Consider the following 26,866-nt stretch of genomic DNA (forward strand, 5'->3'; position numbering starts at 1 on the left):
TTGGGCAATTTCTCCCGAGTACGCCGATACCTCATATGTGGGGGTAAACCACTGTTTGGGCACACTGCAGGGCTCGGAAGGGAAGGCGCGCCTTTTGACTTTTTGAATGGAAAATTAGCTCCAATTGTTAGCGGACACCATGTCGCGTTTGGAGAGCCCCTGTGTGCCTATGCATTGGAGCTCCCCCACAAGTGACCCCATTTTGGAAACTAGACCCCCCAAGGAACTTATCTAGATGCATACTGAGCACTTTAAACCCCCAGGTGCTTCACAGAAGTTTATAACGCAGAGCCATGAAAATAAAAAATAATTTTTCTTTCCTCAAAAATGATTTTTTAGCCTGGAATTTCCTATTTTGCCAACGGTAATAGGAGAAATTGGACCATAAATGTTGTTGTCCAGTTTGTCTGGACTACGCAGATACCCCATATGTGGGGGTAAACCACTGTTTGGGCACACGGCAGGGCTCGGAAGGGAAGGCACGCCATTTGGCTTTTTAAATGGAAAATTAGCTCCAATCATTAGCGGACACCATGTCACGTTTGGAGAGCCCCTGTGTGCCTAAACATTGGAGATCCCCCACAAATGACCCCATTTTGGAAACTAGACCCCGAAAGGAACTTATTTAGATGTGAGGTGAGAACTTTGAACCCCCAAGTGCTTCACAGAAGTTTATAACACAGAGCAGTGAAAATAATAAATACGTTTTCTTTCCTCAAAAATAATTTTTTAGCCCAGAATTTTTTAATTTTCCCAAGGGTAACAGGAGAAATTTGACCCCAATATTTGTTGTCTAGTTTCTCCTGAGTACGGTGATACCCCATATGTGGGGGTAAACTACTGTTTGGGCACACGTCGGGGCTCGGAAGTGAAGTAGTGAAGTTTTGAAATGCAGACTTTGATGGAATGCTCTACGGGCGTCACGTTGCGTTTGCAGAGCCCCTGATGTGGCTAAACAGTAGAAACCCCCCACAAGTGACCCCATTTTGGAAACTAGACCCCCCAAGGAACTTATCTAGATATGTGGTGAGCACTTTGAACCCCCAAGTGCTTCACAGACGTTTACAACGCAGAGCCGTGAAAATAAAAAATCATTTTTCTTTCCTCAAAAATGATGTTTTAGCAAGCAATTTTTTATTTTCTCAAGGGTAACAGGAGAAATTGGACCCCAGTAATTGTTGCGCAGTTTGTCCTGACTATGCTGGTACCCCATATGTGGGGGTAAACCACTGTTTGGGCACACATCAGGGCTCGGAAGTGAGGGAGCACCATTTGACTTTTTGAATAAAAGATTGGCTGGAATCAATGGTGGCGCCATGTTGCGTTTGGAGACCCCCTGATGTGCCTAAACAGTGGAAACCCCTCAATTCTAACGCCAACATACCCCTAACCCTTATCCCAACTGTAGCCGTAACCCTAACCACAACCCTAACCCCAACACACCCCTAACCCTAACCACAACCCTAATTCCAACCCAACCCTAACCCTAAGGCTATGTGCCCACGTTGCGGATTCGTGTTAGATTTTTCCGCACCATTTTTGAAAAATCCGCGGGTAAAAGGCACTACATTTTACCGCGGATTTCCAGTGTTTTTTGTGCGGATTTCACCTGCGGATTCCTATTGAGGATCAGGTGTAAAACGCTGCGGAATCCGCACAAAGAATTGACATGCTGCGAAAAATACAACGCAGCGTTTCCACGCTGTATTTTCCGCACCATGGGCACAGCGGATTTGGTTTTCCATATGTTTACATGGTACTGTAAACCTGATGGAACACTGCTGCGGATCCGCAGCGGCCAATCCGCTGCGGATCCGCAGCCAAATACGCACCGTGTGCACATAGCCTAATTCTAAAGGTATGTGCACACGCTGCGGAAAACGCTGTGGATCCGCAGCAGTTTCCCATGAGTTTACATTTGAATGTAAACCTATGGGAAACAAAAATCGCCGTACACATGCTGCGGAAAAACTGCACGGAAACGCAGGGGTTTACATTCCGCAGCATGTCGCTTCTTTCTGCGGATTCCACAGCGGTTTTACAACTGCTCCAATAGAAAATCGCAGTTGTAAAACCGCAGTGAAATGCGCAGAAAAACTGCGGTAAATCCGCGATAAATCCACAGCGGTTTAGCACTGCGGATTTATCAAATCCGCAGCGGAAAAATCCGCAGAGGACCAGAATACGTGTACACATACCGTACCCTAACCCTACCCCTAACCCTAACCCTACCGCTACCCCTAACCCTAGTTCTAACTCCAACCTTAGTGGAAAAAAAAAAAATCTTTATTTTATTATTGTCCCTACCTATGGGGGACAAAGGAAGGGGGGGGGGGGTCATTTACTGTTTTTTTGTTTTGATCACTGTGATAGGTTTTATCACAGTGATCAAAATTCACATTGGAACGAATCTGCCGGTCGGCAGATTCGGCGGGCGCACTGCGCATGCGCCCGCCATTTTGGAACATGGCGGCGCCCAGGAAAGAAGACAGACGGACCCCGGGAGGCTAGGTAAGTATAAGGGGGGGAGATCAGGGCACGGGGGGGCGTCGGAGCACGGGGGGTGGCGTCGGAGCACGGGGGGGTGGATCGGTGTGCGGGCGGGTGGATCGGTGTGCGAGCGGGTGGATCGGTGTGCGGGCGGGTGGATCGGTGTGCGGGTGGGTGGATCGGTGTGCGGGTGGGTGGATCGGTGTGCGGGCGGGTGGATCGGTGTGCAGGGGGGTGGATCGGTGTGCAGGGGGGTGGGATTGGAGCACGGGGGGTGGGATTGGAGCACGGGGGGAGCGGACAGGAGGACGGGGGAGTGGAGCACAGGACGGAGGGGAGCGAACCACAGATCGGAGGGCTGGGGGGGGCGATCGGTGGGGTGGGGGCACAAAAGTGTTTCCAGCCATGGCCGATGATATTGTAGCATTGGCCATGGCTGGATTGTAATATTTCACCAGTTTTTTAGGTGAAATATTACAAATCGCTCTAATTGTCAGTTTCACTTTCAACAGCCATTCAGAGCGATCGTAGACACGGGGGGGTGAAGCCACCTCTCCTGGGCTAAACTACGACTCCCCCTGTCCCTGCAGATCGGGTGAAATGGGAGTTAACCCTTTCACCGGATCTGCAGGGACGCGATCATTCTGTGACACAGCATATGCGTCACAGGTTGGATTGGCACCGACTTTCATGACGCATACGCTGTGTCACAGGTCGGGAAGGGGTTAAAATCTGCATTCCAAAATGTCACTCCATTCTTTCCGAGTCCTGCCGTCCACCCCAGCAGTAGTTTTCCCCCACAGATGGGGTCTCTGCATACTCAGGGGAATTTGCACAGCAAATTTAGGGTTCTATTGTCTCCTGTTTCCCTTGTTACCCTTGTGAAAATAAAAAAATTGTGGCTAAAAGAACATTTTTTTTCACAGCTCAATGTTATAAACTACTATGAAGCGCCTGGAGGTTCAAGGTGCTCACCACACATCTAGATAAATTCCTTGAGGGGTCTGGTGTACAGTATTGGGTAACTTGTGGGGTTGTGGGGGACTCTCCAATCGCAACATGGCATCTGCTAATGATTCCAGCAAATTTTGCATTCGAAAAATCAAAGGGCGCTCCTTCTCTTCCGAGCCCTGCAATGCGCCCAAACAGTAGTTTTCCTCCACATATTGGGTATCGACGTACTCAGGAAAAACTGCACAAAAATTGTATTTTGCACTTTCTCTTATTATCCTTGTTAAAATAACAAAAATTGGGGCTACAAGAACATGTCTGCTTACATGGGATGTATTTGGATAGCACTGGACAGCCCGCTTGATCAAATAGTATGGGCATCACTAATAGGCTGCTAACCTGGGTGCTGTGCATCACCTGTATGTGAACAGCACTGCATACAAACCTCTATTGTGCATTAATATACCAAGCAACCACCCCCTCCATGGATTGGTAGGCCGAGAGTGGTTGTCTCATCTGTATTTTTACACCTGTGTTGCTGCCATCCTAACTACATAGGTCCGTTGCATCCTGATGTATTTTGTGCATCCTGATGTGCATTTTTTTGAAGGCCTCGACAGGTAAACATCGCTGCCTTTTTTTTTTGCTGTTTTTCAAGTGGAAATGTGGTAAAACTGCATGTAAGTTGCTCATGACTTTATCAATAATTCGTTTATCAAGGCTAAGTAGCAGGAAGTGCTCAAAACAAAGTACCGTAGTTTTATTTACAGATGACATACAAAAAAAGCGGTATACCTGAAATTACACCACTGCAAATGATTTTCTAGCATTTCCCTTTATTAAAAAAAAAATGTTTGTTATCTTGAATGTGTTCATTCATATATGGACTAATATGTATACATTTCCATTTATTGTTGCTCATGTGTTCCTAGAATACTATATGCTCTGATGGTGTAACATTGATGACTACACCGATCAAAGATCAAATAGAAGGTAATTTCTGCAGCACTACATGAATGTTTAATTAACACCTAAAATACCGCAACTCAATCAATATAACGCCAGGCGATAACCAACAATAACACCAAAAAAGCACTAGGCGAAAAGTAAATAAAATATATAATTTTTATTTATGACAAAGATAAAAGCATATATATGATACGTAAAATTAGGGAAAACCAAAAAATGCAGGAACAACCGACAGGTATGGCTGGAAAAGTGGTAATAATCAATATAAAGTTACCTTCAGAGTATCAATATTATTATAGTAGAAATAACCACCTATTAAAAGACCATATGAATATAATTAACAATTCACCCGACGTGGCAGCTGTTAATAATAATGCACCTGAAGCAAGTGCATATATATCATAACATTAGTTAATATGTAACCATAAATGTGCAAAATCGCACAGTATACAAGTAAAAGTTCTAAGAATCTAAGGTGCAAGATCACCGCAAGCCACAGCGTCAGGGAATATAATCACATAATCAGAATATAGCAAGAGGAAGGAACATATTTACCTAATGTAAACCACCAGCCAGGGACCCACGACACCCGACGCGCGTTTCGCTGAGGAAAGCTTCGTCCAGGGGTGGTGTTTTTTTGGTGTTATTACTACATGAATGTTTGTAACATAGTCACACAGTAAGTAACCTTATGTAAAAGAGGAATTCAATAACACTGCTAAGAAAGTATATGTCTCCTTTCTAAAGTTTCTTCTTAGACGCATTGTAATAGTAATGCTGTTTTCCCATCCTCATACAAAACATAACATTAGGCAACAGAAACATGAATATACAGAATAATTGTGTTTCCTTATATTTAATTACTGATTGTACTACTTTCCTCAACAAAAACAAAACACCTCTACTTTGGTGTATCGCATCCGTCAAACACCTACATCCAAGTAAATGTAGTAAAATGGTTGTGCAAGACCATTTTATTTTTTCACTATGAGCCTAAGAACTAACAATCAGCTAGTTGCTAATTACTGTATCTGCCTATTCTGTCCACTGATGATTTCTTCTGGCTCATAGCGGTCACAGACCTCTTGTCACTGGGATACGGCGACAGAGGGCCCAGGAGATCGCAGCATCTGGTGACACACACTCTTGCACTTATTAGAACTTTTTCACCATCCTATTAAACAGTTAAGGTTTCCTTGCTGTTATGGCAAGGGCTAATCAGTTCAGTTGCTCTCCTGGAGTTCCATCCTGAATTGTCTCAGCTGTTCTGTGTTGGCCACTCACCTCTTGTATATATGCTCGCCACTGGTACTTGGGAGTTGCCAGTGATAGTTCTATTTCCTGATTTGGTTGTGAAGGAGAAAGTTCAGTCTTTGGAGTTGACGGTTGGATAGTTTTTCTGAAGACTGATGCATGGAGTTGGTATGCATGTTTTTCCTTATCCTACCACATTTAGTTTCCCCTTCCTATACCTCCTCTGTCTCCCACTCTATTCTTTTGTGAGTATTTCTATGACTGCAGTTTTTTTCATTCCTGTCTGCTAACCCTGTTTGTCAGATTAGCGTTTTTAGCGCCCCATCAATAGAACAGCCCAGAATAGGAAGAACTGCTCTGCTGATGTGAAGCAGCAGAGTAGCCGTCAGGAATGGTCCATGACCACTCTGAGCCAGCACCATGTAGAACAAATAGGTAGGTAGCAACTACCTGTTAGTTCTTAGGCTCATAGTAAAACAAAAAAATAAATAGTCCTAGATAACATCTTTAAACAAGAACATGATTATTAAATCAAATGCCTGCAAAGGCAAGGAAAGAAAAGCTTCACCCAAGAGATTATTCAACAGGTCACATTCAAAAGATCACAAAACATTCCAGAAGAGCACCTCAGGACTGCAGATAAAGTCACTACTCATGACAATTAAGAGAATAGGTACAATGCAAATTGTGAGATTTGTTGACACGACTGCTATCTTTCAGGCTAGATTCAGACAACTGTGCGAGAACTTGGGAAAATTGCAGATGTGACCGGCTCCGAGTGTGCGTCAGTGTGCTCATCTGAATATCGGACAAGATTAGGACCTTCCTGGTGTTAAGAGTCATTATTCCCGTCCATAAGTTGGACCAAAGTAGTGCATGCTGGGAATTTTTTTTCTTGGTCCATGAGAAAAATTGGTCATTTGAACCGCACTATTGACTAAGGCCAGGTTCACATTAGCGTATGTGTGCGCAGTGTATAATAAAAAAGTGGCAAGAATCAGTTGGACATGATAGATTAACCCCTTCCCGACCTTTGACGCCACGTAGGCGTCATGAAAGTCGGTGCCATTCCGACCCATGACGCCTATGCGGCGTCATGGAAAGATCGCGTCCCTGCAGATCGGGTGAAAGGGTTAACTCCCATTTCACCCGATCTGCAGGGACAGGGGGAGTGGTAGTTTAGCCCAGGGGGGGTGGCTTCACCCCCTCGTGGCTACGATCGCTCTGATTGGCTGTTGAAAGTGAAACTGCCAATCAGAGCGATTTGTAATATTTCACCCATTATAACGGGTGAAATATTACAATCCAGCCATGGCCGATGCTGAAATATCATCGGCCATGGCTGGAAATACTAGTGTGCCCCCACCCCACCCCTCCGATCGCCCCCCCACCCCCCCGATCTGGCCGGTACACTGCTCCGGCTCCCCTCCGTCCAGTGCTCCGCTCCCCCCCGTGCTCGTGTCCGCTCCCCCCGTGCTCCAATCACCCCCCCGTGCTCCAATCACCCCCCCTGCACTCCGATCCACCCCCCCCGTGCTCCGTTCCACCCCCCCGTGCTCCATTCCAGCCCCCCCGTGCTCCGTTCCACGCCCCCCGCGCTCCGTTCCACCCCTCCCGCACTCCGATTCCCCCCCCGTGCTCCGATCCCCCCCCCCGTGGTCCCCCCCACCCTATCATACTTACCGATCCAGCCGTGGTCCCGTCCGTCTTCTCCCGGGCGCCGCCATCTTCCAAAATGGCGGGCGCATGCGCAGTGCGCCCGCCGAATCTGCCGGCCGGCAGATTCGTTCCAAAGTGCATTTTGATCACTGAGATATAATCTATCTCAGTGATCAAAATAAAAAAAATAATAAATGACCCCCCCCCCCCTTTGTCACCCCCATAGGTAGGGACAATAAAAAAATAAAGAATTTTTTTTTTTCCACTAATGTTAGAATAGGGTTAGGGTTAGGGGTAGGGTTAGGGTTAGGGGTAGGGTTAGGGTTAAGGCTAGGGGTAGGGTTAGGGTTAGGGGTAGAGGTAGGGGTAGGGTTAGGGTTAGGGCTAGGGTTAGGGCTAGGGTTAGGGTTAGGAATGTGCACACGTATTCTGGTCCTCTGCGGATTTTTCCGCTGCGGATTTGATAAATCCGCAGTGCTAAACCGCTGCGGATTTACCGCGTTTTTTTCTGCGCATTTCACTGCGGTTTTACAATTGCAATTTTCTATTGGAGCAGTTGTAAAACCGCTGCGGAATCCGCACAAAGAAGTGACATGCTGCGGAATGTAAACCGCTGCGTTTCCGTGCAGTTTTTCCGCAGCATGTGTACAGCGATTTTTGTTTCCCATAGGTTTACATTGAACTGTACACTCATGGGAAACTGCTGCGGATCCGCAGCGTGTGCACATACCTTTAGAATTAGGCTATGTGCACACGGTGCGGATTTGGCTGCGGATTCGCAGCAGTGTTCCATCACGTTTACAGTACCATGTAAACATATGAAAAACCAAATCCGCTGTGCCCATGGTGCGGAAAATACCGCGCGGGAACGCTGCGTTGTATTTTCCGCAGCATGTCAATTCTTTGTGCGGATTCCGCAGCGTTTTACACCTGTTCCTCAATAGGAATCCGCAGGTGAAATCCGCACAAAAAACACTGGAAATCCGCGGAAAATCCGCAGGTAAAACACAGTGCCTTTTACCCGCAGATTTTTCAAAAATGGTGCGGAAATATCTCACACGAATCCGCAACGTGGGCACATAGCCTTAGGGTTAGGGTTGGAATTAGGGTTGTGGTTAGGGTTAGGGGTGTGTTGGGGTTAGTGTTGTGGTTAGGGGTGTGTTGGGGTTAGGGTTGTGATTAGGATTATGGCTACAGTTGGGATTAGGGTTAGGGGTGTGTTGGGGTTAGTGTTGGAGTTAGAATTGAGGGGTTACCACTGTTTAGGCACATCAGGGGTCTCCAAACGCAACATGGCGCCACCATTGATTCCAGCCAATCTCGTATTCAAAAAGTCAAATGGTGCTCCCTCACTTCCGAGCCCTGACGTGTGCCCAAACAGTGGTTTACCCCCACATATGGGGTACCAGCATACTCAGGACAAACTGCGCAACAATTACTGGGGTCCAATTTCTCCTGTTACCCTTGTGAATCTAAAAAAATGCTTGCTAAAACATAATTTTTGAGGAAAGAAAAATGATTTTTTATTTTCACGGCTCTGCGTTGTAAACGTCTGTGAAGCACTTGGGGGTTCAAAGTGCTCACCACATATCTAGATAAGTTCCTTGGGGGGTCTAGTTTCTAAAATGGGGTCACTTGTGGGGGGTCTCTACTGTTTAGGCACACCAGGGGCTCTGCAAACGCAACGTGACACCCGCAGACCATTCCATCAAAGTCTGCATTTCAAAAGTCACTACTTCCCTTCTGAGCCCCGACGTGTGCCCAAACAGTGGTTTACCCCCACATATGGGGTATCAGCGTACTCAGGAGAAACTGGACAACAACTTTTGGGGTCCAATTTCTCCTGTAACCCTTGGGAAAATAAAAAATTCTGGGCTAAATAATTATTTTTGAGGAAAGAAAACGTATTTATTATTTTCACGGCTCTGCATTATAAACTTCTATGAAGCACTTGGGGGTTCAAAGTGCTCACCACACATCTAGATAAGTTCCTTTCAGGGTCTAGTTTCCAAAATGGGGTCACTTGTGGGGGGTTTCTACTGTTTAGGCACATCAGGGGCTCTGCAAACGCAACGTGACGCCCGCAGAGCATTCCATCAAAGTCTGCATTTCAAAACGTCACTACTTCAATTCCAAGCCCCGGCATGTGCCCAAACAGTAGTTTACCCCCACATATGGGGTATCACCGTACTCAGGAGAAACTGGACAACAACTTTTGGGGTCAAATTTCTCCTGTTACCCTTGGGAAAATTAAAAAATTCTGGGCTAAATAATTATTTTTGAGGAAAGAAAACGTATTTATTATTTTCACGGCTCTGCATTATAAACTTCTATGAAGCACTTGGGGGTTCAAAGTGCTCACCACACATCTAGATAAGTTCCTTTGGGGGTCTAGTTTCCAAAATGGGGTCACTTGTGGGGGGTTTCTACTGTTAAGCCACATCAGGGGCTCTGCAAACGCAACGTGACGCCCACAGAGCATTCCATCAAAGTCTGCATTTCAAAACGTCACTACTTCACTTCCGAGCCCCGGCATGTGCCCAAACAGTGATTTACCCCCACATATGGGGTATCAGCGTACTCAGGAGAAACTGGACAACAACTTTTGGGGTCAAATTTCTCCTGTTACCCTTGGGAAAATAAAAAATTGCAGGCTAAAAGATCATTTTTGAGAAAATAATTTTTTTTTTATTTTCATGGCTCTGCGTTATAAACTTCTGTGAAGCACTTGGGGGTTCAAAGTCCTCACCACACATCTAGATTAGTTCCTTTGGGGGTCTAGTTTCCAAAATGGTGTCATTTCTGGGGGATCTCCAATGTTTAAGCACACAGGGGCTCTCCAAACGTGACATGGTGTCCGCTAATGATTGGAGCTAATTTTCCATTTAAAAAGCCAAATGGCGTGCCATCCCTTCCGAGCCCTGCCGTGCGCCCAAACAGTGGTTTACCCCCACATATGGGGTATCAGCGTACTCAGGACAAACTGGACAACAATATTTGGGGTCCAATTTCTCCCATTATCCTTGGCAAAATAGGAAATTCCAGGCTAAAAAATCATTTTTGAGCAAAGAAAAATTATTTTTTATTTTCATGGCTCTGCGTTATAAACTTCTGTGAAGCACCTGGGGGTTTAAAGTGCTCAATATGCATCTAGATAAGTTCCTTGGGGGGTCTAGTTTCCAAAATGGGGTCACTTGTGGGGGAGCTCCAATGTTTAGGCACACAGGGGGCTCTCCAAACGCGACATGGTGTCCGCTAACAATTGGAGCTAATTTTCCATTCAAAAAGTCAAATGGCGCTCCTTCCCTTCCGAGCCTTACCATGTGCCCAAACAGTGGTTTACCCCCACATGTGAGGTATTGATGTACTCAGGAGAAATTGCCCAACACATTTTAGGATCCATTTTATCCTGTTGCCCATGTGAAAATGAAAAAATTGAGGCTAAAAGAATTTTTTTGTGAAAAAAAAGTACTTTTTCATTTTTACGGATCAATTTGTGAAGCACCTGGGGGTTCAAAGTGCTCACTATGCATCTAGATAAGTTCCTTGGGGCGTCTAGTTTCCAAAATGGGGTCACTTGTGGGGGAGCTCCAATTTTTAGGCACACGGGGGCTCTCCAAACGTGACATGGTGTCCGCTAAAGAGTGGAGCCAATTTTTGATTCAAAAAGTCAAATGGCGCTCCTTCCCTTCCAAGCCCTGCCGTGCGCCCAAACAGTGGTTTACCCCCACATATGAGGTATCAGCGTACTCAGGACAAATTGGACAACAACTTTCGTGGTTCAGTTTCTCCTTTTACCATTGGGAAAATAAAAAAATTGTTGCTAAAAGATAATTTTTGTGACTAAAAAGTTAAATGTTCATTTTTTCCTTCCATGTTGCTTCTGCTGCTGTGAAGCACCTGAAGGGTTAATAAACTTCTTGAATGTGGTTTTGAGTACCTTGAGGGGTGCAGTTTTTAGAATGGTGTCACTTTTGGGTATTTTCAGCCATATAGACCCCTCAAACTGACTTCAAATGTGAGGTGGTCCCTAAAAAAAATGGTTTTGTAAATTTCGTTGTAAAAATGACAAATCGCTGGTCAAATTTTAACCCTTATAACTTCCTAACAAAAAAAAATTTTGTTTCCAAAATTGTGCTGATGTAAAGTAAACATGTGGGAAATGTTATTTATTAACTATTTTGTGTCACATATCTCTCTGGTTTAACAGAATAAAAATTCAAAATGTGAAAATTGCGAAATTTTCAAAATTTTCGCCAAATTTCCGTGTTTATCACAAATAAATGCAGAATTTATTGACCTAAATTTACCACTAACATGAAGCCCAATATGTCACGAAAAAACAATCTCAGAACCGCTAGGATCCGTTGAAGCGTTCCTGAGTTATTACCTCATAAAGGGACACTGGTCAGAATTGCAAAAAACGGCAAGGTCTTTAAGGTCAAAATAGGCTGGGTCTTGAAGGGGTTAAAATCACTTAAAACAATGGTAATAAGGGTCATGGCCAGAGTGCATAATGAAATATCAATAGAAATAAATAAACAGTGGGTAATACAAGAATGAACAGAAGCATAAAATGTAAGTGCACCAAAATAATGGGCTCTTGGGGTAATTTTGGTCGGCCAGCCACTCATGGGAAGGTTCATCACTGTTTCGCCATTTATGGATAATGGCTCTCACTGTAGTTCCATAGAGTTCCAAATCTTTAGTAATGGCTTTACAACCTTTCCCAGACTGATAGATCGCAATTACTTAGTTTCTCATTTGTTCTAGAATTTCTTTAGAATGCAGCATGATGTCTAGCTTTTGAGGATCTTTTCATCTACTTAACCTTGTCAGGCAGGTCCTATTTAAGTGATTTCTTGATTGAGAACAGGTGTGGCATTAATCAGGCCTGGGTGTGGTTAGGGAATTTGATCTGAGCTTCCCAAAGATGTGGTAAACCACAGTTAATTTATGTTTTAAGGGGGTGGGGAACCACCTTTTACACAAACCAGCGGCGTCTTCTGCAGCACAGCGGCCATTTCCCTGGACCCGTGGCACATCATAGCCTTTCTACACCAACGGTCAAATCAGTGAGTACCACTAAACTCTATTTTTTTTAATTTGACCCATATATTTACTGATAGCAAGCATTATTATACCAACTCACTGCCAAAATTAATATTCAACACATCCATACCTACAAGAAAGGTACGGTGATATCAGTACAAACTGATTACGGAGTTCACTCCATTTTTTAATCAGACAGCTTAGGACGAACATCTATCCTGCTTAATCTAGGGCAAACCAATAGGAAACCATATCTGCTTCCAAAGGTCAGCTTATACTCGCAGTATCCACTGATTACATCACCAACTATATATCAATACGGATCATCAACTGGTTACACCACCTTGTGTCACCCCAGTAAGTATCAATGTAGACATATCATTATACCTTATTGGTCTGAATCATGAAAATCTCACTAAAGTCCTGTCAGTAAAAACTCTTTTCTATATAGTGGAGAGCATACTCCATTCCATCAAATCCTGGGACTACTACATTTTTGAACCAAGTACCCTTCACCAAATCCGGATTTTTGGAGCAATCACAGTAAGTTTTTCTTTATATATATATCCCAGTTATTCACAGAATTACTCCTCTACCACTATTGTTACTTCATGCATATAGAGCAGCGCAGTGATTAATTTTGATTTTTACTAGTTCTGGTTTCCAGCAGGTACACACAGAACCTGTTCTAACCACCAGCAGCTCTCTATATAGATCTAACCCTCGAGTTTTACTCACACGCAGAGTGCCAGTGTTTATTCATACTATTCATTTCTTGATTTAATTTTTATTGTTTTATTTTGAATGTGGTTAAAGGGGGGTGATTTGAACTTTTTAATTTTTTTACTCACTTGCTATGAGCGCTGACCACTGAGTGGCTCTCGCAGCAAGCCGACACTGACAACCATAGAGGTCTCCAGGAGACCTCCGGTTGTCATGCCAACACACCGGTGACTCGTGATGACGTGACGCAGGTCACCAGTGAGCGTATTTCCGGCGCGATTGCCGGGAGCGCTTGTTGAATGCCGCTGTTAGAGTTTGACAACGGCATTTAACTGGCTAATAGCTATTCCGGGTACATGTCAGCTGTTCAAAACAGCTGAGATGTGTCAGGAAAGATGTGGTCTCACCGCCGATGCCCAAATCAAAGGGAGGGAGTGCGACATTGGCGTACTATTACGCCCGATGTCATTAAGGGGTTAATAATAAAGACCCTTAAAAAATGCATTTTGTGTTTACTTGTGATCTATTTCAAGTGTTTATTTCTGATAACCCCTTCACGTCGCAGCCCATTTTCATTTTTGCGTTTCTGCTTTTTGCTCTCCTGCTTCTCAGAGCCACAACTATTTTATTTTTCATTAAATTTGGCCATATGAGGGCTTATTTTTTTGTAGGACGGGTTGTACTTTTCAACAACACCATTGGTTTTCCCATATTGTCTACTGGAAAATGGGGAAAAAATTCCAATAGCGGTGAAATTGCAAAAAAAGTGCAATTCCACAACTGTTTTTTTTTTTTTACCATGTTCACCAAATGCTAAAACTGACCTGCCATTATGATTCTCCAGGTCATACAATTTCACAGATACCAAACATGTATAGGTTCTTTTTTATTTTAGTGGTGGAAAAAAAATCCAAAGTTTGTAAAAAAAAAAAAAAAAAAAAAAAAATTGTGTTATTTTCCAAGACCCGTAGCGTCTCCATTTTACATGATCTGGGGCTGGGTGAGGGTGTACTTTTTGCGTGTCTAGCGTACTTTTTATAGATACCATTTAGGTGTAGATCCGATCTTTTGATTGCCTATCATGGCATTTTATTGCAAAATTGCGGTGACCAAACAAACGTAATTTTGGCGGTTTGACTTTCCTTCTTTTTGCTACGCCATTTACCGTAAAAGATGTGGGCTCAGCGCCGTAGTCCACATCAAAGGGAGACAAACAACATGCACAGTACATTTACTGCGCATGTCGTGAAGGGGTTAATGTTGATTATGACCTCCAGCCAATGAAAACCCAAAAGTCATTATCTCAGTAAATTAGAATACTTTATAACACCAGCTTGAAAAATTATTCTAAAATCCGAAATGTTGGCCTACTGAAATGTATGTACAGTAAATGCACTCAATACTTGGTCAGGGCTCCTTCTGCATCAATGCGGCGTGACATGGAGGCGATCAGCCTGTGGCACTGCTGAGGTGTTATGGAAGCCCAGGTTGCTTTGATAATGAGGGAAATATTGGTACTACCCGAGGCTTTAGGCTACTGGGGCCATGATCTGATTACTCTTAATGTAGTCCTTTTCACCACCATTGGTGGCGGTCATCACCAGGCAGGGAGCATTCCTGCAGTTCTGGGCAAAGGAAAGATGGCTAATTAGTTAGAGGGGGACAGACCTGGTAAATCAACTTATATACTTATATTTTGAATGGTTCTAATAAATATGATGAATGCCAAGTTGTGTAATAATGGTGTGGTACAAAGATAGACATAGACTGTGCAGCTGAACAGTGGCGCAAGAGGTAGGGGACCAGCTTAAACCTCCAAAACCACAAGCAGCTTCTAGCAAAGACACAAACTGGTGCTATATGATAAACTATTGGACTGCAAAGGGCTCATGTATTATTTTTGCGCAGTGGGTCCCCTTCTGTCAGTGTCTGTCCTTGGTATGGTACATGTTTATACTCAGGGGTGCAGTTTGGGGATCTTTTAATTAGGAGGCAAATGTATTTATCTTGTTTGTGACCTTGTTGTTTTCAGAACAAGGGTGATCAATGGACTGTGCAGAGACAAGGTGTAGATGGAAGGTCAGACTAGATGAAGAAGAAACAAAGAAAAACTTATCTAATCAGATGAGATGTCCCCAATAAGTTACTGGATGTAAATATTTGTGGTGTGTCTACATTGCATGATTTGCAGAGAAATGATGGGAGTAATACTCTTGTTTGTAAAACAACCTCTTTTATCTAATATATAAAGCTGAATGTGTGTGTGTATGTATGTATGTCCGGGATTGGCATCTGCACCGTCGCAGCTACAGCCACAAAATTTTGCACAGTCACACGTCTGGACCCCGAGAGCGTCATAGGCTATGTTGTGAGGCAAAATTTTAACCCCGCGCGTTCCAATTCACCAAACAATTTTGCCCCTATCTACATAATGGGGAAAAAAGTGAAAGGAAAAGTGTTGGAGGCGTCGCAGCTACAGCCACAAAATTTTGCACAGTCACACGTCTGGACCCTGAGAGCATCATAGGTTATGTTGTGAGGTGAAATTTTAACCCTGCGCTTTCCAATTCACCAAACAATTTTGCCCCCATCTACATAATGGGGAAAAAGTGAAAGGAAAAGTGTTGGAGGCAAATTGACAGCTGCCAGATGTGAACAAGGGGGACTTAAAGAGTGAGAGCGATGGCGCCAAAGAGTATATACCGTACAATTGCTAAGGTGGGGTCCCGACATGGGATACTCGCCACACACGGGGATATGAACACACACACAAAATGCGCCACACACTACCACGTGCTTGAACACATATTATCCTCAGCACACATTTCGCCACATAAAAGTCAAAAAACAAAAGTCGGCGCTCAAAACTCGCCACGCGCAAAACTCACCACATGCAAAAACTAGGCTCACGCAAAACTCGCCACAAGTCCAAAACTCACCTCATGGAAAACTCGCCACACGCAAAACTTGCACACGCTTAAAAATTGCCACATGCACAAAAGTTGCAACACATGCTAAAGTTGCCTCACACAAAATTTGCACATACTCAAAAGGCACCACACATAAAACTCGCCATGCGCAAAACTCGCCATGCGCAAAACTTGCTGCACACAACTTGCTACACTAACCTGTCACATGCAACTCGACACACAAAAAGTTGCTACATGCATGTCACCACACAACTCATCTCACAAAAGTCGCTACATGCATGTCACCACACGCAACTCAACACACACAACTTGACAAACGAAACTCGCCCTAAAACACACAAGAGTCTGGTATTATCCTTCAAAAATAAAAATCTGATTAACAAGCAGACAAACTACAAGAGCAAGAAATGTACCATATAGGAAATACGGCAGCTGTCAGTCACATGACCTGTCTATTATGTGTATGTGTGAGCTAATATATACTGCCAGGGGGAGGGCTTCCTGTTGGCTGGGGATTTATCATGCTGCCAATTTAGCTTACAAATACTGAGGTAAAATACTGAGCAAATAACGTGTGAACGAGGTCTAATACAGGAGGAGATGACACACAGGTATATACTATATACAGGGGAGATGACACACAGATATATACTATATACAGGAGAGATGACACACGTATATACGGTACTATATAGAGGAGGAGATTACATACAGGTACATACTATATACAGGAGGAGATGACACACAGGTATATACTATATACAGGAGCAGATGACCTACAGGTATATAGTATATGCAGGAGATGACATACAGGTATATGCTATATATAGAAGATGAAATACAGGTATATACTATATACAGGGGAGATGACACACAGGTATATACTATATACAGGAGATGATATACAGGTATATACTATATATGGAAGGAGATGACATACAGGTATATACTATATACAGGGGAGATGACACACAGCAGGTATATACTATATACAGGGGAGATGACATACAGGTATATACTATATACAGGAGATGACATACAGGTGTATACTATATATAAGGGAGATGACAAACATGTATATACTGAGGTGAAAATGAGAGGTGTGAGGTGAAAATGAAAAGGTGTGAGTGCAAAATGAGAGGAGTGAGGGAAAATAGTGGAGTGATCGGAAAATAACAGATGTGAGGTCAAAATGACAAGTGTTAGGGGGGAATGAGAGGTGTGAGTGAGAAAATGAGAGATGTGAGGGGGAAAATGAAAGATGTGATTGGGAAAATGAGAGGCGCGATGGGAAAATAAGATAAGTGAGGTGCTATAACTAACCACAGATATTTACTATGCCCAGGCAACGCCGGGCTCTTCAGCTAGTTATGTATAAAGCCATCCATTAGTATATAGTGTACTCTCTTGTCATGTATAACACTAAACCTTATTGCATAGTGTCATCACTAGTGTTGAGCGATACCGTCCGATACTTGAAAGTATCGGTATCGGATAGTATCGGCCGATACCCAAAAAATATCGGATATCGCCGATACCGATATCCGATACCAATACAAGTCAATGGGACATCAAGTATCGGAATGTATCCTGATGGTTCCCAGGGTCTGAAGGAGAGGAAACTCTCCTTCAGGCCCTGGGATCCATAGTGAGGTGTAAAATAAAGAATTAAAATAAAAAATATTGATATGCTCACCTCTCCGGCGGCCCCTGGACATCACGCTGGTAACCGGCCGGCTTCTTTGTTTAAAATGAGCGCATTTAGGACCTGCGAATGACGTCGCGGCTTCTGATTGGTCGCATGCCGCTCATGTGACCGCCACGCGACCAATCAGAAGCCGTGACGTCATTCGCAGGTCCTTAATTCCTAGAATTAGGAGTTTAGTGAATGAGAATGACGTCGCGGCTTCTGATTGGTCGCGTGGCGGTCACATGAGCGGCACGCGACCAATCAAAAGCCGCGACGTCATTCGCAGGTCCTAAACGCGCTCATTTTGAACAAAGAAGCCGGCCGGTTACCAGCGTGATGTCCAGGGGCCGCCGGAGAGGTGAGCATATCAATATTTTTTATTTTAATTCTTTATTTTACACATCCCTATTGATCCGATACCCGATACCACAAAAGTATCGGATCTCGGTATCGGAATTCCAATACCGCAAGTATCGGCCGATACCCGATACTTGCGGTATCGGAATGCTCAACACTAGTCATCACTTTTTATTTATGGAGCCATCTGTGTGTCATGTTTCTAATATTTAGAGGCTATAGTGCTTATACCTAATGTATGACTTTGTGTATACGGCATGTCTAGTGTATTCTCAGTGTCTATGTCACTGTAATGTATAAAACAAGAATCTAAAGCGGTTAGCCACTTTCTCTTGCTAGTGCAGCTATCCTCACACACTGACCAACATGTCTGTCCATATAATGGCTGCTGATGGAGGAGCATGTGACCGGACCTGTCCATGTATACAGCATATACAATCTGCAGCTTTTTCTAACACAGGGCCCCCAAACTTTCAGTGTCCGCTCCTGCATAGCCTTATACTGCTGTGTACCCATTTGGGTACCTTCAAGTGCTGCAGATATGTTGCAGAAATTTCTGCTAATGAGTCCATCCTATACATCTGAATCTGTTTGTTTCTGTAAAATGTGTATGGATTTCTGCAAGCCCTACTCACAAGAAAGACACAGTAGCAGATTTTGTTTTTGCAATAAATCTATTTTGTGTGAATTTACCCCTAGAAGATTTTACAAACATCCAAACTTTTATGGCAAAACAAATGTAGACATGAAGACAGACCACAAATCTGGAATACAGAAGTGTTGTTTATGTTGCCTCACCCTTAGGTCATCCCAGAAGAATCACGTGAAGCCTACATTCAGTTATAAGCCATGTACTGTTTGTGTAGTTTTTCACATACAGACCATAGTTCTAACATAAACCACATCTTTGAGGAGTTTGTATGTTCTCGCCGTGTTTGTGTAGGTTTCCTTCGGGTTCTCCGGTTTCCTCCCATACTCCAAAATCATGCTAAGAGGTTTAGATAGTGAGCCCCAATGGGGGACAGTGATGATGATGTCTGTTAAGCACTATGGAATTAATAGTGCCATATAAATATAGATAATATGATTACAGATTAAAGGGTCAGGGAACCTAAAAGTGGCCATACATGTTAGATGGCTAATGCACACGTCCACTTGGCTCTGCCTGGGTTCTCATTGCATTGGGATCCAGGTGTGTGGCACCCCAGGAGTCCGGGTGCCACAATGGCATTGCTTTCCTCCCGGGGGGGGGGGGGGTGATGTCATGCCTGGAGGTAAGAAGGGACCACTTAGCAGGTGACACAAACATACAACACCTTCCTAACTCCAGACCAGAAGGGGGAGCTCTAAACCCGGTTTCAGGGTAGCTTCCCTATAAGTTCTGGTCTGGAGGCGGGGTTAGAGAGTTCAGTGTGAGACAGTGAAGGGAGAGGAAGCATGTGAGGAGAGAGACAAGGAGTAGAGCTGTGACTGAGCTCTTCCCAGGAATATGCACACAAGAAACCGAACACCAGAGTCCGTGGTTTCACGGGTACTAAAGGCCCAGCAACTAGAACCAGAGGGCAGGAGATTGCAGGTCTCCTGGCCCATCTGACACCTGGAGGCATCCAGCAAGTCAGGAGCCTGGGGCTGCCAGTGAGAAGACAGTGCCCATGAAAGTGTAACACCCCAGGTAACAGGTTGTTACAGTGATGTTGCCTTCCTTTCCGCGATGGTGTTATCATGCGTGGAGGCAAGGAGGATTCTCTTTACCAGGTAAGCACACACATGCAACACATTCTGAATCCAGGCCAGGAGGGGGAGCTCAGGACCCGGAATCAGGGGAGCTTCCCTGAAATATGGATATATGTCCTTTGTCTGGAGGAGGAGTTAGCCAGTCAGAGGGAGAGAGCGGAGGAAGTTAGTTGGTCCAGGGAGACCAAGCAAGTCAGTCGTTCACGGACTGTGGACAAGGACAGTTAGTCTGAGGGAGACACTGAGACAGGAAGGAAGTCTGAGAGAGCAGACAGTGGAGATGATCAGCCACGTGGGAGCTGCAGCCTCTGGGAAGAGAGATAACCTGAAAGGTTGTTGCATGCAGTGGAGCATTGAGGAAAGGAGCGCAGGAGTGAAACAGGGCTCAGAGGGGAACTGTGACTAGACACCCTCAGAGCCAGAGCGCATAAACCGGGTACCGGGAGCCAGAGGCTTTTGTAGGACTCTAAGACACGAAGCAGAACCGGAGGGCACTAGACTACACCTTAATCGCCTGCACCAAGCCTGAGGTACAGCAGTACTCTAAGAGCCCAGGTCGTGGCAGACACCCTATAAAAAGGCTCAAACTGCCTACCGTGCAGGCAACTGTCCCAGGACAGGAGAGAGAGGATTCCTTGCCAGCAAGCTACAAGCAGCAGGGACCTCGCCATCTTAGCTCAAGTAGGAAAGGCTTACGGACCTCACCCGGGAGAGGGATCACCTTTGCCTCCAAGCCGGCCGGACCACAACACCATCCGTGCCTGGTACCCTGGACTGTGGACTACTACTACCAGTAAACCAGGTAAAGACTTTACAACTTATGTCCTCTACATATTCGTCGGCATACAACATCCCTGCCACACACCTTGGGAGCCCGCTTAACCTGTGGGAAGCGTCACCATCTAGCTGCCATACCATCACCGCAGAGGACCCCTTTAAGTGGCGTCGGTCCCCACTGACCGAACACCACAGGTGGCATCACGACAAACTTTATTCAAAAACCCCTTTAAAGACCGTTCCCTCTTTAATTGGGCGCCCAGGGCCACGGACCGGGTCGCAGCCACCGTGACATCCCCTTTAAACCAGACACGGTACTGAGTACCCCACTGCCCTGGTAGGGCGCTCCAAAAGGCTCATGCTGTTAACCATACGGGTTAGGAGAAACAGACACTAAGAGGAACTTATCGGTAATCCAAAAGATAATAATACTTTATTACATCACATATAGTAATACACAAGTGTGAAAAAATCTCATCATAAAAATATTAAACATGACAACGTGCAAGGATGATAAAAACATACATGAGTGGATAACCCCCCGGTGCGCTCTGACTATGGGACCAATACACCAGCTGAACAATCAAAGCATGCTGCTATAGATGTAAGATGTAAACCAGTAGATCCACAAAGCCCAATGGCATGACAGTGATAGAGATTATACTCAGCAGCGCTTACCAGTATAGAGGCCCAGAGCCAGGCGCACCGGATGCGATCCACGAACGCGACCCCCGACGCGCGTTTCGCCCACAAGTTGAATAGCTTTGTCAAGGGGAGACAAACAAATGTTTAATATTTTTATGATGAGATTTTTTCACACTTGTGTATTACTATATGTGATGTAATAAAGTATTATTATCTTTTGGATTACCGATATGCTCCTATTGTACTCCTTTTTCTATTAGCTATATGGAGTTGGTTCTTGTGTTTGGTGAGGGGTCTTTTGGCGCTATCTAGCGCCTTTCTCTCCTCTAGTGTTTATATTATGTTGCCTGGTTTTGTTATTATTATTGTTTCTGTGTTTATCACAGTTTTCTACAGGCCTATTATGGACTTCAGGGCACGCGATTCTACATGGCGTGCTCAAATCAATGATACCTTCAAGGATGGTTTTAACGGGGGTTTGGAGGGGTCGAGTGCTGATTTGCAGGAGACTATTGGGCGTTTTAAAGATCTCTTGAAAAAGAGGACTAAGGTTTGGTGGAACCACGCATATATTGAAAAATATCTGGAAGGGGGACTCATCCCTCGTGGACTGAGAATCCAGGTTTTTCCCTCCTTCCCTATTACTGACGAAGATTTTAAAAATAAGTGGGAGGAACTTTCGAATACCTGTTCCTTTGGTTTTATGGACTTATTGAAGGGCTTGGACTCTTCCAAACTTGGGGAGATTGAAGCAGAGATTGAGGCTATTCAAACTAAACTTAAAAAAGATATGTCTGGAGATGCAATTAAAAAACTTAATGATGATATGGACATAGAAATGCAGAAATGGGTTAATGAAATTCAAGGATTAAAAGCCAAAAAGTTCAAACGGGATTTTAATGACAAACAGACCTCCAACGTCTATAGATGGCGGGGCCTGGATGATCGGTCACGTCCCCGTTTTAGAAACTTCTCAAGCTCCAGATCCCGCTCCAGATCAACACGGTCTAATGCTCCATCTGAGGATAGGTATACCCCACGTATGGAAACTAGAGGTGAACAATCTGGATCCAATCCACATGCTAAAAAAATCGTCACACGGCAGACTTCAAAGGCCATGACTGCGGCCAGCAAGCAACAGGGAACAAGTAATCGTACAGACCTTCAGGTACTAAATCTATCGACACGGTCCCTCTCGGATGTGCAGATTGAGGTTCTAAGCAAGGGGTTAAATTTCTCTCCGACTAATTCTTTTGATTTTTTCTCAGCTGTGAAGGACCTCCATCTGTTCTCCCGGAAACTTGTTTTAAAGAAATTACATTATAAAAACCATCATGCCCAGGGGCCTGCATCTGAGGCGGAGAGGGAGGCATTGCAGGCTTTGGAAGATCTCTTAGAGGAACAATCCAGTACTCCTCAAGGTAGGTTTCCGCCTGCATGCATGCCCAGATCGACTAGATTCCCCCCTTTGTCTCTGTGTCCAGCTGTGGACATATTTACTCGATTGGTCACTGAAGATTTTAAGCGTTTATCTTCAAGACGTAAATTTGACAATCTCTCATTCAAACAGAGAAATGCAATTAAGGAGTTACAGTCCTTTAAGGACATTGTCATTAAGCCAGCAGACAAAGGGGGGAACATAGTCATCTGGCCGTGCGACAAATATGAAAAAGAGGCCTTCCATCAGCTGCGGGATACTACTACATATACGAAGCTGACTTACAATCCTCTATCTTCCTTCGCTTCTCAGCTGCAGGCCATCCTTGGGAGGGCTTTTGATGAGGGGATCATAGATAGGAAGGTCCTGGAGGGTCTGACGGTGAGGTCGCCGAAGGTACCAACCTTCTATTTGCTTCCAAAGATCCACAAGGACGCCGTCAATCCACCGGGGCGTCCGATCGTGTCTGGTATTGAGGGATTATGTGATCCCATCTGTAAATTCATCGACTTTTACCTTAAGCCACTGGTCGAGGTATTACCATCTTATGTAAGAGACACGACAGACGTCCTTTCACGGGTTGACGGCGTCTTTGTGGACCCTGGCGTCCTCCTGGTCACCGCCGATGTGCAGACCTTATATACGTGTATCGACCATGAACACGGTCTAGCTGCAGTCCGCCTCTTCTTGGGGACCTCCGACTTGGGTGGCCCCATGTGTGAGTTAATCCTCGAGCTGCTGCGCTTCATCCTGACCCACAATTTTTTCATTTTTAAGGACTGGTTTTACCTGCAGAGGCGTGGCACAGCCATGGGCGCGGCCTGTGCGCCTTCGTACGCCAATCTCTTCCTGGGCTCATGGGAGAGGTACATTTTTGGCGACGGGGGTGTGCAGGCCGCGGACCATGTGCTGTGCTGGCTCAGGTATATTGATGATGTCCTGTTTTTGTGGGGGGGTACGGCACAGCAGCTCGGGGATTTTATGAGTCAACTTAATGAGAACACTTTTAACATCAGATTGACATATAATTTTGATCCACAGCAGATCGATTTCCTGGACGTCACGCTGGAGGTCGACGATATGCGTCGGATCCAGACTGACGTCTACAGAAAGTCGACTGCAGTCAATGCTCTTTTGCTTGCTGACTCTGCACACAACTATACCACCATTGGGGCTATCCCGGTCGGACAGTTCCTAAGAATGAGGCGGATCTGTTCTACGGATGAGAAGTTTTTTGCATAGGCTGGTGTACTTGAGGGGCGCTTCATGGACCGCGGATATAGCCGCAGAAGCATTAGACGAGGCTTTGAGAGGGCCAGGAGGACACCCCGTAGGGACCTACTGTATATAAATGACGGCGGACGGAGGAAGAAAACTGACCCAGACAAAACCAGGTTCATCGCAACATATAATCACGAGTGGTCCAATATGAGGGACATATTAAAGAAACACTGGTCGGTTTTGATGACTGAGCCCTCTTTGGCCCAGGCCCTGGGCGACTTCCCGTTAATGACCGCTAAAAGATCCCCTAACCTTAGTGGCTTGCTGGTCCGCAGTCATTATGTCCCCCCCATGGTTAATCCCTTTGGATCAAGGGGCCCGTCGCTTGGCTCGTTCCAATGCGGTCACTGCCGGGCATGTGAGAATATCGAGAGGGCCACAAATTTTAAATCTTCTAATGGCAGCAAAGAATTCTCAATTAGGCAGCACATCACGTGTAGTACATCCAACGTGGTTTATTATGCCACATGTGGGTGTCACTTAATCTATATTGGACTAACATCTAGGGAGCTACGGGTACGTGTTCGTGAACACGTTAGGGACATACGGGCAGCGCGGGCCTTGGACGATGCCTCTGACCTGAAGACTATTCCCCGCCACTTTAAACTATTTCACAACTGTGATGCGGGGTCTCTTCGGGTCAGGGGCATCGAGAGTATCCACCTAGGAGCTAGGGGTGGTAATTATAAGAAGACCCTTGCCCAGCGGGAAGCAGGTTGGATTATTCGGCTTGATACCATGACACCTAAAGGACTGAATGAGTCCTTAAGTTTTTCCTCTTTCCTCTAAATTTTCCGTGGGTCTCCACCTATCGTTGTGCTTGGTCCCTTCTCAGATTTAGGACGTTTTTGATGTTGCTACTGGTTCACCTGCTCGAACATTATTATGTGAAATCCATTTACATTCGTTGCCCCTCCATTCTTTTTACATCTCCCCCTTTGAGTGGGCCCCGCTTGGGATCCTCTGTGTGTTTTTGGTTTTAATTGTGTTTTAATTTGTTATTTATGCATTTCTTTATGTTTATTGTCTCTTTTAGTTATTTGCGGCAATAACCGGGTTTTTCTAATTATACGGGCCGAAATGGACCTCTCCTTCAAACTTTATGGGAACGTCACCACTTCATCCTCAATATATAAACGACTACACGAGTTCCGTGTGTAATGCGGCTGATTTCGCTGTGACTGGACAAGTACCTTGGATCCACTGCCGGGTCTCGTGTGGTGTTCTAATTTGTTGTTGAACATTTATTTTTGAGAGTTGATATGCTTGTTTTGTATCCCATATTGTGTCTCTTCTATCCTTTTGTCAGATTTGGCGCTGGGGCTCACAGTAGTGGGAGGCTTCACATCCCTTAGCCGACTGTCGGCGGTGGTGCGCATGCGCTGTGTCTCTCCCCTCGCTCCCCGTCGCGGCGGCGTCTTTCTTGCGTTGCGCGTGCGTCCTGGCCTTTTTCCCAGGCGCCCTCGCGATGCATGACGCTGTCTGCGACGCGGTGCTTGGTGTGTGGGACACGCGCATGCGCCGACGATCCCGTTGCCATTGGATGGGAGATTACATGTGATGCCTTTTGTGGGGGCAGGCCGGCCCTATTTAATGACGTTAAACCCGGATAAACACTATCTCCCCTTGACAAAGCTATTCAACTTGTGGGCGAAACGCGCGTCGGGGGTCGCGTTCGTGGATCGCATCCGGTGCGCCTGGCTCTGGGCCTCTATACTGGTAAGCGCTGCTGAGTATAATCTCTATCACTGTCATGCCATTGGGCTTTGTGGATCTACTGGTTTACATCTTACATCTATAGCAGCATGCTTTGATTGTTCAGCTGGTGTATTGGTCTCATAGTCAGAGCGCATCGGGGGGTTATCCACTCATGTACGTTTTTATCATCCTTGCACGTTGTCATGTTTAATATTTTTATGATGAGATTTTTTCACACTTGTGTATTACTATATGTGATGTAATAAAGTATTATTATCTTTTGGATTACCGATATGCTCCTATTGTACTCCTTTTTCTATTAGCTATATGGAGTTGGTTCTTGTGTTTGGTGAGGGGTCTTTTGGCGCTATCTAGCGCCTTTCTCTCCTCTAGTGTTTATATTATGTTGCCTGGTTTTGTTATTACTAAGAGGAACTTGTGTAAAGCTTCAGGCAGCAAGGAACAGAGAGCACAGCGCAAAAGGAAGGCTTCCGAACCCACCTGGCTAGGTGGATCCCAAGATACTCCCAGGTTGCCCGGACCCCATCAGCACCTGTAACTTGTGCCCCGGACTGCACCTGAAATACATCAGTAAAAAGGTAAAGGAAACTGCAAACACTGTGTCCTCCCATTATTTCCTGCATCCTTAGTCCTGCAGCCCTATAGCTATTATCCCTTACCAATTGCACCGGTAGCACTGGGGACTAAGCTCTACCTGTGGGGAGCAAAACAAACTGTGCTGCAACACCATCAGCCCCAGTGGTCCCTTTAAGCACGTCTGTCACATGTGCTGAGTGTGAACCTGCTTTCATCTGTGAAGAGCACATAACGCTAGTGGCAAATTTGCCAATCCTGGTGTTCTGTGGCAAATGCCAACCATCCTGCACGGTGTTGTGCTATGAGCACAACCCCCATCAGACCATACTCATGAAGTCGGTTTCTAACTGTTTGTGCAGACACATGCACATTTGTGGCCTGCTGGAGATCATTTTGCAGTGCTCCTCCTGTTCCTCCTTCCGCAAAGGCTGAGGTATCGGTCCTGCTGCTGGGTTGTTGCCCTCCCACAGCTCCCTCCACGTCTCTTGGTGTACTGGCCTGTCTCCTGGTAGCGCTTCCAGCCTCTGGGCACTACGTTGACAGATACAGCAAATCTTCTTGCCAAAGATTGCATTCATGTGGCATCCTGGATGTGCTGCACTACTTGAGCCACGTGCGTGG

The 26,866-nt window shown here is 45.2% G+C and overlaps 1 long non-coding RNA gene across 1 annotated transcript; it reads left to right on the plus strand.

Annotated features, from left to right (window-relative positions):
- Nucleotides 1-22,164: 22,164 nt before the first annotated feature.
- Nucleotides 22,165-25,892, plus strand: LOC138657730 (uncharacterized). The gene is made up of 3 exons (XR_011317160.1): nucleotides 22,165-22,399; nucleotides 22,500-22,652; nucleotides 24,987-25,892. It is a non-coding gene; the product is annotated as an uncharacterized lncRNA (long non-coding RNA).
- Nucleotides 25,893-26,866: the final 974 nt, after the last annotated feature.

Source organism: Ranitomeya imitator, chromosome 1, assembly GCF_032444005.1.
Source record: "Ranitomeya imitator isolate aRanImi1 chromosome 1, aRanImi1.pri, whole genome shotgun sequence".
In the NCBI taxonomy this organism is placed as follows: Eukaryota; Metazoa; Chordata; class Amphibia; order Anura; family Dendrobatidae; genus Ranitomeya; species Ranitomeya imitator.